Genomic DNA, 13,021 nt, shown 5'->3' with positions numbered 1-13,021 from the left:
ATTTTGCTCTGAGCAAACTCATCCATGCCAGTGGATTCAATTATCAATGAAATCAGTTCTCAGTAAGAGTTCCTGGGGGAATTGTTGGAATATACTGAAGTGAATTGTTGATGAGAATATGTAGTTTGAAAACACATATTACAAATGGCAATCATTGTTTAATACAAACTATTGAGTGTAAACTCTAAATGTTTTGGATAGCAGAAAAATAGAAAAGATAGTCAGAAAGCATTTTATTTATGAATCTTATCTAGACATATCCCAAGGAAATTTCAGTACACTAAAGACAATGAAAACAAGAGAAAACACAATTATGTACAATTTGACAATATACGACTTAACAAGCAAATTGAAAACACAATACTTAATAGCAAGATTAAAGCCAGAATACAGTAGAATAAAAATTACCATGTCCAGCCAGTGTGGTTCAGTGGTTAAGCGTCAACCTATGAACTGGGATTCACAGTTAAATTTGCAGTAGGGGCACATGACAGGGTTGCAGGTTGCAGTGTTGCAGGCTAGATCCCCAGTGGGGGGCATGCAGGAGGCAGCCAATCAATAATTCTTTCTCATCATTGATGTTTCTATCTCTCTCCCCCTCTCCCTTCCTTTCTGAAATCAATAAAAATATATTTGTAAAAAAAAAAGATGCTCAAAGAATTAAGATTTGGAGAAAATTAAGGAAACTGCTAATATTTAACTCTATGATAAAGACTTTATCAGAGCTCTACCACTTAATTGCACAGTGACCTTAAGAAAATCACCTAACCTCTTATAGTTTGTTTTTCCATCTGTGTAAAATGATGATCATACTGTCTAACTTATTTGTTTGTGATGAAAATGAAAGAATACATTCAAAAAATTTTAGAACAAAATTTGGAACATAGTAAGAATATAATATTTGCTGGGCTTAATCTTATTTCTATTAGCATTCTCAATAGATGAGCAGTTTTCCCTAAGTGATTTATTTATTAGTCCATTTCCCCAAAAATATTTAAAATGCTACTTGTATTATAGTTCTAATTACAGTAGATGATGAGATGTACGTCTAAAACCTCTATTTTATCTTATTGTTCTGTCTGTACATTTCCATAACAGGAGTAACTCATACTTCAAAATAATTTTATAATAGTGAGCATTCTTCTCTTGTTCCTGGAATTAATTTTTAATTTTTTATGACTAAACATAGGACTTTTAGTTTGAGCCATATATTTAATTTGCTAAGAAAACACAATGCTAATTGCCTTTGCAAAATGCTGGAACATTTTGCATTTTCAGTATTATTCATGAATATGCCCACATCCCACGCCTTTTCTAACAGCAGATTTCCTAATGTTCTTTCCTTCTGCTAATATGTTTCTTTGTTATCAATCTGCAGTGTGAAAAATATCTCATTTTAGTCGTTATTTTATAGATACAAAGAAATTACATCTTTTCTATATCACTCTACTTTTATTCAGGTCTTTTCTTTTTAATTTCTCCCAGTAAAGTTTTATATAGTCTTTTTCTTCATTTAATACCTATACATTGCTTGATAAATTTATTTCTTGGTGTTTTATTTTCATTGTATTTGTATTTCTTATGTAAATGAAATTTTCCCATTACATTTGAATTTGTTTTCTTGGTATAAATGGAAGATATTAATCATTGTATATAAATTTTACATTTCAAATATGTAGAATTTGATTTTGTTCTCTTGTCTGAATGCGTAATCTAGCACTTTTAAAACTATTTTAAATAATAGTGGTGAAAGCAGCATCTAAATGTTGTTCCTGAAATTAAATTCAGTCTTTTCAAATATTTTACAATAAAATATGACTTTTAATATGAGTCATATATTATACTTTTTAAGGAAACATTCATAACTTACTGAAGTTTGAGTTATGTAAATTCCTTTATTGACATCTACAAGGATGACCATATTATATCAACTTTTGACCTATTAATATGGTAAATAATATTCATGCAATTCTTAGGGGTTCCTGTTATTGAGCTGTTTGCATTCCTAAAATGCCTCCCATTTCATCATTTGTATTATTCTGTTGATCTGCTGTTGGAATATATTTGCCAATATTTCATTTCAAAATTTTGCATCAATACTTGTTCATATCATATTTTCAGTAGTTTTATTCACATTTGCTATTTTGTCATTCTGTGCTCTGGAACAATTTAAAATACACAGAAGTAATAGGAGCATGACTTCTAAAAGAATGATCTCAGTAGGCAGAGAGAGAGATGGTTTTAAAATCTGGTCCTGATACCATTGCAATTAACCTCGTTATTAATGACAAGAAAGGAGCAAAGGGAAGGCCAGATATTGTAGGTATGTCATTTGTGGAGCTTCTCCAAGAAGTTAAAGAGAATGGTCTCGGGTTTGATTCCTGGTCAGGGCCACATGTCTGCATTGCAGACTCTATCCCAGGCCCAGTCGGGGTGAATGAGGAAGGAAATCAATCCATGTGTCTCTCTCACATGGATCTCTCTCTCTCTCTCTCTCTCTCTCTCTCTCTCTCTCTCTCTCTCTCTCCCTCCCTCCCTCCCTCTCTTCCACTCTCTCTAAAAATCAATGGAAAAAATATCCTAGGGTGAGGATTAACAGCAACAAAACAATGGTCAAAGTACATAAAAGGCCAATTGAAAAATAAGGAAAGAAAATTAAATCAATAAAAATAAAAAGATGCTTACCTTCACAAGTTATCAAAAAATGCAGATTAAAGAAACATTTTTCAGCTTTCAGATTGCTAATGAAAAACAATATTAACAAAGATAAAAGAACATGAGGAAACCCATTGTCAGGAAAGACATGGGGTATGAGTGTCCTAGTGCAATGATGGTGGAAATGCAAACTGATCCAGACTTTTTGAAAGAGCAATTTGAGATGTGCCTCAAAATTTGATAATTAAATATTCCTTAGCTCAGCAGATCTTCTAAGAATGTTTCTAAGATGATAGCACAAACAGAAAACATTTAAAAGTGCATGCACAAGCATGATCACTGCAGCATTACTTTTAATAGGGAGCATTTGGCAACAACCTAAACGTCAATGAAGTAAAGAGTGGCGGCTTAGTAAAGACCTGTAAAGCCAAATGCTTTGCAGTGTGAAAATGGTGATGTCAATAGAGGTGAAAAGGGGTCCACACTACATTGATGACTGACAAAAGCAAGCTATTAAATAACATGCATTTGCAACAACATGGATGGACCTTGAGACCATTATGCTAAGTGAAATAAGTCAGTCAGAAAAATCTAAGAACCATATGATTTCACTCATATGTGGGAATATAAAACTGAAACTCAGGAACACAAACAGTAGTGTGGTAGTTACCAGGAAGAAGGGGGGGGGGAGAAGGGGGTCAAGGGAAGATTTGACTTTTGGTGGTGAGCAGATGGTGCAATATACAGGCCTTGTAACTTTGAAACCTATATGTTCATGTTGACCAATGTCACCCCAATCAATTTAATAAAAAAATAAATTAAAAAATAAATAAGTAACATGGAGTATAACCTTATTCATGTAAAAGTTTATGTAGGTGTGTGTACTTATATGTGCACATATATTCATATCTGACTAAAAAAATCTTGGCCTCTTGTTCTCTTTTTAAGACCTATTTCCCACAGGTATCTCATTTAAGAAAACAACAGTTTATCATAAATATTTGAAAGGCAACTTACTTTGAGTTCCTATTCTTGAAAAGTGCTGTGATGGAGAACACATACATAATGCACAACAAAACTGATTAAAAACTCTCTCCTCTTTATATCTGTCTTCCTCTAGGTCTCCAATGCTTTTTCAATTCATGTAATTGGAGGTACAGCTTTAGAAATCTCTAGTGCCTGTTACTAGTTTAACAACCAGAGCGAAGGAGGGAAGGAGGGGGAGAGACAGAGAGATAGATGAGAGATAGAGATAGAGATAGAGAGAGAGAGAGAGAGAGAGAGAGAGAGAGAGAGAGAGAGAGAGCATTCCCAGTGTCTTGCCCCAGATTTCTTGGGGTGAAACTTACACTGAGTTAAAATGTCAGATCTTTCATTATTCACATAGAGGACATAAAAGGCTAGGGTGAGGGAGGAATATTCATACAAAAAAAAAGTCCTGGACAGATAAACCTATAAAGATAATTACAAAAATAAATATAGATTCTTAACCAAAACTTCCTGGTTTTTGCTCAAGGAAAAAAATAAATCAATTTTTGTGCATTGCAAGGTTTCCAACTTCACATTGTTCTTAAGACAAGACTTCATTCTGCACCATTAAGAAAAAGTTTCTAGTGCTTTCTGTGAGCTTTTCTTATATGCATCATAAAGACTTGTAGTATGTTCAAGATCTGTGATTTCTTATATAATTGCTTGATTATATGTAGACATGTGTACATGATTTTAGACAAGATCACAATGTCTCACCTTTGGCACTATTGACAATTTGGGCTGCATGATTTCTTTTTCCTTGTTGGAGGTGGTGAAACTGACCAGTACTTTATGGAATTATTATTAGCATCCCTTGGTTCTAGCCATTGAATGTCAGTAAGGATCTTCCACTCACCACCCACCAAAGTGTGTCAATAAAATATGTCCAGATATTGCCAACTGTGCCATAAGGGGCAAAACTACACCTTGTTGACAAACACAAGAACTAGCACATATCTTTTTTGGGGGGGCGGGGGCTACATAGTATTTTATAGAGATTTAAATATATACACATATATATGTACACCTATGTGAACATCTATATCATATAATCTTTTTATCATGATAAATTTTGTGTTTCTATTTTGTGAAATAACAAAAGTGGACCATGTCAAAAGTAAGCACCAAAAGAGGCTAAAGCTCAAACAATGAATACACATTTATTTCTAAAATTCATGAAAAGCTGATCAAATAAAAACAAATCATAAGGAAATGTCATGACAAGAACTAAATTGGCACTGATAAAAATACTACAAAGATGTGAACAATGCAACTACCAGGGGTGAGGAACTGGCAGAGTTCAGCCAAAATCCAATTAGAAATATTCTGCAAGGAAAATGGAGGCTACTCAAATTTATTTTTTAATCATTTTGTTGTTTCTTTCTTCAAGGCAGAATATGCTTCATTTTTATGTATAATTCTAGACCAGTGGTCGGCAAACTGCGGCTCGCGAGCCACATGCGGCTCTTTGGCCCCTTGAGTGTGGCTCTTCCACAAAATACCACGTGCGGGTGCGCATGTACAGTGCGATTGAAACTTCTTGGCCCATGAACAGAAGTTGGTATTTTGTGGAAGAGCCACACTCAAGGGGCCAAAGAGCCGCATGTGGCTTGCGAGCCACAGTTTGCAGACCACTGTTCTAGACTGATGAAAAGATTCAGAGAATTGCAAAAATTCCCTGGTAAAATGCACCATGTGCCCATGTCCTCTAAATATTGTCTATGACTGAACGCATTGAACAAATGATGTTGAAGGCATTGCTGAGTAGAATGAGACAATGAGAATATAAAATAAAGAGAACACACAAACATCAAAACTCTTGCTGGTTCAGAAGACCACCCTGCAAATTTGCTTTGGCTCAATTCGTCAATGTGCCCAAAGAGCTCTCTCTTGCTTTCAGAAGAACTTACTGTGATGAAAATCTTTGATGAACATTGACATCAGATTTGATCATCAGCACTAATATCTACTAAAATAAACAACACACACACATACACACACACACACACACACACACACACACACACACACACACGTACAACCTAAGTTAATGCTGTTATTGGTGGAACTGGCCAGAGGATCCATAAGGAAAGCTTCCAATACACAGATGCAGAGTTAAATCTACTATCTGCAGATATTAAGGACTAGTGGCCCAGTGCATGAACTTTGTGCACGAGGTGGGGGATGGCCCTCAGCCCGGCCTGCACCCTCTCCACTCTGCCCCTAACCACTCTGCCTGCTGGCCTGCTCCCCCACAACTTCCCCCAACCTCCAGCCTGCTCACCCCCCAATGCCCCCTGCCAGCCTGATCACCCCCAACTGCCCCCCGTGGCAGTGTGCTCACCCCCAACTGCCCACCCTGCTGGCCTGCTCACCCCTACCTCCCCTCTCCACTGGCTTACTCATCCCCAACTGCCCCCCTGCTGGCCTGCTCACTCCAAATCCCCCCCCCCCGCGCTGTCCTGATCACCTCCAACTGACCCCCACTGATGGCCTGCTCACCCCTAATTGGAACCCCTGCTGGTCTGCTTACCCCCCACTGCACCACCCCCATCAGCCTGATCACCCACAACTGCCATCCCATCCCGGCCTGATCACCCAAAACTGCCCTCCCCTCTTGGCCTCTAACCGCCTCTACCATGGACCCGGCACCATGGCTTTGTCCAGAAGAATATCTGGAAGGTTTACCAGTTTAATTAGCATATTACCCTTTTATTAGTATAGATAAAGGCCTGGTGCATGGGTGGGGGCCAGATGGTTTGCCCTGAAGGGTGTCCTGGATCAGAGTGGGGGTCCCACTGTGGTGACTGGCCAGTATGGGTGAGGGGCTGAGGGCCATTTTCAGGCTGGCCAAGCCCCCCAGTGGGGGCCCTCACCCCATGGGGGTGTGGTCAGCCTGGGTGAGGGGCCGAAGGCTGTTTTTAGGATGGCCACACCCCCTTCAGGGTGGGGGTCCCTACTGTGGTGCCTGGCCAGCCTGGATGAGGGTCTGATGGACGTTTTCAAGCTCCCAGCCTCTCCTTTTTTTTTTTTTCCACCACCTCCTTGATCAGAGGCCAGGGCGGGCTTGAAGGAGGTATCAGGGATTTATTTATCTTCTATAATTGAAACTTTGTAGCCTTGAGCGGAGCCCAGGGCCGGCCAGGGCAGGTAGGAATCTTGGCTTCCTCCATCGCTGGGGACAATCCAAGCCTCCTGCTTGCTCCAGGTCCATGGCTGCCACCATCTTAGTTGGGTTAATTTACATACTTGCTCCTGATTGGCTGGTGGGTGTAGCGGAATGGCAGAGTGATAGTTAATTTGCATGTTTCTCTTTGATTAGTGTAGATTCTTCATTCCCCTCTGCCTCCCATCCCTTTTATTATATATTATTGTAGGCAAGAAGTGTCATTGAAGATCATTGTACATTTCAGAAAAGCAGTGTTTTGGATAAATTGAAAAGTAATACAAAGTAATTTTGATGCATGTCAATAAATTAGCTGGAAATAAATTACAGAAATGGAGTTACACAGTTTTATTACACCAGTGGGCTCAGAGGAGGTTGCCTCTCAAATTCTGAGCAAGCCAATATGGTGGAAGCCTCTCTTTTCATCCCCTGTTGTTGTCTTTGTCTCCCAAATATGGATTATACTTCTGGATCTTTCGTGGGCTTTGCAAAAAGCCCCAGGTGTTGGGAGTCTTGAGACCATACCTAAGGGCCTGACCTAGCGCCAGCACTGATAACCCCCTTCTGGGGGCTGTGTCATGGTTTATGGCCTCTGTAAAATATGAGCATTTAGGTAGCAGGTCTTGCAAGACCAGTTTGTGGAGAAAGGGGGAAATGACTTAATTATAGGTTATCAAGAATGTACACTGGGCTTTCTGGCACAGATTCAGATTGCAACCCCCCCTCCCCAATATCAGGGTTACATTGGAATTAACCTTTTAGCCTTCTCAATATACAATTAATTCATATAAGATACATTAAAATTGGAACAGATAAGAATAGTATTTTAACTCTCTATATATAACTGTTATATAACTTTTAGTTATTAATGTTTTCTCTGTTCCTATTATGCTCATATCAGTGCTGTTCTTAACAAAGTGCACCCCACACCTCGCCAATTAATTTCTCTAATTTCTCAGGTTTATCCAGATTTTTTTTTAAATTAAGCACATAAATAAACTCTTTTTTTTTCAATAGAAAGACATCTTCAGGGTAGGCATGTATAAATTATAATTATTGATATGTTGGTTAGGACAGGAAAAGGAAGAGCTGACACAACAAAATCCTTCATTTAGTCCCAGGGAACAAAACCAAGACATTCTCTGATTTTTAAATAGAGTTTTATTGGAATGCAACTACCCTGTTTATTTTCATAATGTCTATAGCTGCTTTTGTGATGTAAAGGCAGATTTGAGTAGTTGCAGAATCGACACTGTGCCCTGCAAAATTGAAAATATTGCAATCTGGCCCTTTGTGAGAAATTATTGCCAACTCCGGGCATAGACTATCAAAGGGAAGTGATTATAGAAATATTTCAATCCTTTTAGTTTTTGGACGGGGAAGTGGGGGGAAACTGAGACCTAGAGGGAGTATATGACTTACCCAAAATCACATAGCTTATCAGTAGCAAAGTAGTTATGAGAAAAAATGTTTCCTCATGTCCTTTTGTAGAAATGGATTTCACCTCCAAGAATTATAACTAAAGTCCATAGTTATCCAAAAATCATATTTCAGCCAATTAGGTATCACAAAGGTTTTGGCTTTAGATAGTGAGTGAAAAGACCTATCTCTGAACTAAATCTCCCTGGCTTTTCCCTGTAGATTAGATGAAATTATGTATCTATGTGTTTAGCCCAGCACCTGACTCGAGTTAATTTCCTTTCAACTTCCATTTCTCTAGATCAGTGGTTTTCAACTTTCCTAATGCCGCGACCCTTTAATACAGTTCCTCATGTTGTGGTGACCCCCAATTTCATTGTTACAAATTGAACATAATTAAAGCATAGTGATTAATCACAAAAACAATAAGTAATTATATATGTATTTTCCGATGGTCTTAGGCAACCCCTGTGAAAGGAATGCTCAACCCCCAAAGGGGCCGCCACCCACAGGTTGAGAACCGCTGCTCTAGATTAACAAACTGAAATCAAATGGGTGTAGTAGCTTGTTTTGAGGCCGTACATGGAATGAGAATTAAAGATAGAATTCACCCTTGGAATTTAAGATTCAAAGTTTAGTCTTCATTCTATAATGCCAAATGAACAATTCAATTATAGAACACTAGAAAAGTAATTATAACATGGTCACTTCATGTAAGAAAAAAAACAAAAAACTGTGTCTTATGCATCCTTAAAATAAAATACATTTAGAAGGGTAAAATTATATATAAAACAATCAATAAATCAACAAATAAAAGTTATAACATTTCCGAAAGTAAAATTTGGCAATTAAAAGTGTAAATTGGTGCAGCCACTATGGAAAACAGCACAGAGGTTCTGCAAAAGGTTATAAAATAGAACTAACATATAAAAATGATAGTATGAGAAGATTTCCTCCATGCAAGAAAAAAATCTCAGAAGGTACAAAAGAAAATACTAAAATAAATAAAGATATAATTCTCTTTCTCGCTCTCTAATATATATAATTACCTATATATAAATATAATACATATATAGATTTCTGTTCACAAAAACATGCAATAAAAGATTTAAAGGCTCTTAAATTAGGATGTCATAACTGCTTTAAGAAATTGTTTTTTAAAAAACATACTGTCATTTGCTGAGTGATACAATATAGACTTAGCTTACATTAATTTCTTAATCAATTAAAATAGTTTTTGTTACCTTAAAGTGAGACCCTACTATTCTCTAATGAGAAACATTAAATCATTTAATATTTATCTCATGGGAAAACCATTCCAAGTGTGTATTCAGCCTTTAATAACATTAATATACATGAAAAAAAATCAATATACAGAGCCATCCTCAATAACCAGTTAACTTTTGGATCTTCCAAAACCAGAGACGGGTATTCTCAAGAGTCAAGACTTCTCAGACTTCTGCACTAATATATCCTGGCACACAGACTTCCTTTAATTTCATTAACAGATTATCATGTTGGCGTATCTCTGCATCTCTCCTTATAAGAGCAGACACAGCTTGTGCTGCTCACACTTTGGTCACTGACACCTTTTGTATTTGTCAGTTCTTCCTTTAGGTCACAAACCTTCTGACTGTCAAATGTGATGTCCAACATTATTAGAGCTTATCCTTGAAGTTCCTGGATTAGAAAATGGAGAAGACTCTCAAGCCCTATTTTCTTTCTCAAAGGAATCATCTTCTTGGAATGCAAATTTCTATTAAGTACCTGGGATAGTAAATACAATGGATCCCACTGTGAACTGTGTCTTTTCCTCTTATGAATGGGTCTACTTCCAGGCGACTGTTCAATAGCAGGAAGTTTAATCTTATTCATATCCTTTAGAACATCCAACATGTTTGGAACATCTTTGTTTTTCTGGTTTTTTGAATGACGACTATAATTGGTCTTACTGGCACCTGGTTGATGTTTTTTCATTTCAGTTGCTGAATTATCTGAGTCACAAATATGATTATATTCTGGCTGCACAAGAGAACATGGAGGCTGCAGCGAAGAAAACTGAGGGGGTTGTGTAGGAGTAGGAGGAGGAGCAGGAAGCACTGAACTTGAAAATGGATCTGGTTTGACACTCAGTTGAGCTGTTTCTAATCATGGCACTTGTCCCAAACAAGCATGCCCATAAGTCAAGTCAAAGGAGCCAGAATTAGTACTGTTTTTCAGTTCCTGTATTTGCAAAACTCCAGTAATCTGAGAGCAAAGAATAGTTAGTTCATCTTCAAGGGCAGCTACTTTTTTAATTGCAGCTTCATTTACAGGCTGATAATTTTCCATTGCTTTGTCATGTCTTAGAGCAGGTAACAGTGGATCTCAAACTAATTGCAAAGGATGGAAAACTTCAGTCTCCTCATCCTCATTTTTCCATATTCCATTTCTCAAAATCAGGCCAGCGACAAGCTTCTAAAGGAAGAATTGCCCCAATAATACAAACAATACTCCAAGCTGATCCATAGCCTTTATTTCCCTAAATCTGCAAAATCTGGTCCATGGGAACACCAAAATGTTCCAGTATTTCTCTTAAGATATTCAATATGAGAGACATTGATGAAGCAAACACAGAAGCAAATTCAAGGACACATTATCAGTTTCTTGATACCTTCCTCCGAAGCCGAGCCTCCCAGGACACTCAGGAACATCAAGATGCAGTCGTTAAGGAACACAGCCTTGGAATCCTCAGTCCACGAAGCCCAAATGTGCTCGACCTGGTTCAGAATCGCTCAGATCCAAGTCTGCCCTCACCCTCAGCCTGCGGGCTACAGGTGATAATGATGCCCCCAGTGACTTGGGTCTGGACCCTGGGGCTCTCCCTCAGCCAGAGTAACTCCGCCTGCTCCCCTGCCAAGTGAGTTTGATTCTAGATTTATCTTGACTGCACCCCCCCCCCCCCCACATCAGGCCAGGGTCTAGTAGGAAGAATCCGCAGTAACTATCTGCCTGTTGGCTTCCTGGTTCATCAGAAGTCTGCAACTTGGTGTGTCCTGCCATCACATTTTCCTACCACCACAAGAAGATGACTCATCTCTTGGCCTCCACAAACCATTAGACTATATAAGTAAGTGATTAGAGGCCTTCACACTCCCTTCACTTTGGAGGCTGAACATAGCTAACCCAGTTTAATTTTCTTAGGGGGAGTGGGGGAGAAGAAATAAGTAGGTAATTGCCAGAGAGAGAGAGGGTAAGGTAGATGCCATTAGGTTGTTTCTTTCCAGGGAGGAAGGGCTTAGACAGCTTGAAGATACCAGGAGAAAAGAGAGCTTGAAAACTGTATTTCTGTGGCTTCCTTTCATTAAAAAAGAATGCTCAGGGAATACCCATAAGACTGTCAGCTGATTTCTCAATAGAAACTATGCAGGCCAGAAGGGAGTGGCAAGAAATATTCAAAGTGATGAATAGCAAGAACCTACAACCAAGATTACTCTACCCAGCAAAGCTATCATTCAGAATTGAAGGTCAGATAAGGAGCTTGACAAATAAGAAAAAGCTAAAGGAGTTCATCACCTCTAAACCAGTATTATATGAAACGCTGATGGGTATTCTTTGAGAAGGGGAAGAAGAAGAAAAAGGTAAAGATAAAAATATTATGAACAACAAAGTGACAACAAATACATATCTATCAACAAGTGAATCTAAAAATCAAATGAATAAAAAATCTGATGAACAGAATAAACTGGTGAATGTAATAGAATCAGGTACATGGAAATGGAGCAGACTGAAAATTCTCAGGGGTGACGGGGGTGTGTGGGGGGGTGCAGGAAGAGATGGGACAAAGATCTTATATGCATGTATGCAGTACCTATGGATGCGGACAGTGGGGTGGGAAGGGCCTGGGGTGGGGTGGGAACTGGATGGAGGGGAGCTATGGGGGGAAAAAAGAGGGCCATCTGTAATAATCTGAACAATAAAGATTAAGAAATAAAAATAAAAAAATAAAAGGAAAAAAGTTCAATAAAAATACAAATGTTTAAGCAACTATAAAAAAAAAGAATGCTCATTACTATGTTACCTTTTCTACATAGCAACAGGTGAATTCCTGCTGGTTTTGCTATCCTTTCTTTCCCTGGCAGCAATATAAGAGAGAGGGGGATTCTGCTTAGTTCTTCTTAGGCAAGTCACCTCTGACTCTGCTTGCCTTTAACCTCAGACCAGCATCCCCTATTTTACCCACTCAGATTTCAATGTCCTGCAAGACCTGTAGCTATCTGTCCTCCTACTACACACAAACTAAATTAAATCCAGAAAGGTTGCAGCCTACACCAGGGTTTTCATTCTCAGGATTATGGACATTTAGAGCCAGATAATTCCTTGCTATTGGGGGCTACCCTGTATAATGTAACATTTAGCAACATCCTTGCCTTTTACTAGTATCCATTTATACCAGTAAAACCTATCCCGCAATTACAACTCCAAAACAATCTCCAGATACTGACAAATGTCCACTGGGGAGGGAGAAAAATCACTCTCAGAATGAAAACCACTGGCCTATAGTGATAAGAAGACAGCTGATATGTGGTGATAGAGCTGGGTATGGAGCAGGGTCATTTGTTCTTTTCTCTCAGGGAGGCGAAGAGGCTAAGACATGGCTTTGGTTTGAGTGCTAGGCCTACACAAAACACAGATATGACATATAGGGACTGCTGCTACGAAACCTAGAAACACAGTTAGTGATTTCTCTGATCACTTCATGTTTCCCACTTA

General features: G+C 38.4%; 1 pseudogene; it reads right to left on the bottom strand.

Annotated features, from left to right (window-relative positions):
- Positions 1–9,781: 9,781 nt before the first annotated feature.
- LOC118654377 lies at positions 9,782–10,892 on the bottom strand (annotated as a pseudogene).
- Between the last annotated feature and the right edge of the window lie 2,129 nt (positions 10,893–13,021).

This window comes from Myotis myotis, unplaced genomic scaffold (genome assembly GCF_014108235.1).
Source record: "Myotis myotis isolate mMyoMyo1 unplaced genomic scaffold, mMyoMyo1.p scaffold_m19_p_4, whole genome shotgun sequence".
Classification (NCBI taxonomy): domain Eukaryota; kingdom Metazoa; phylum Chordata; class Mammalia; order Chiroptera; family Vespertilionidae; genus Myotis; species Myotis myotis.
Note: the sequence above shows the minus strand (reverse complement) of the source record. Positions and strands in the feature narration are given on the sequence as shown.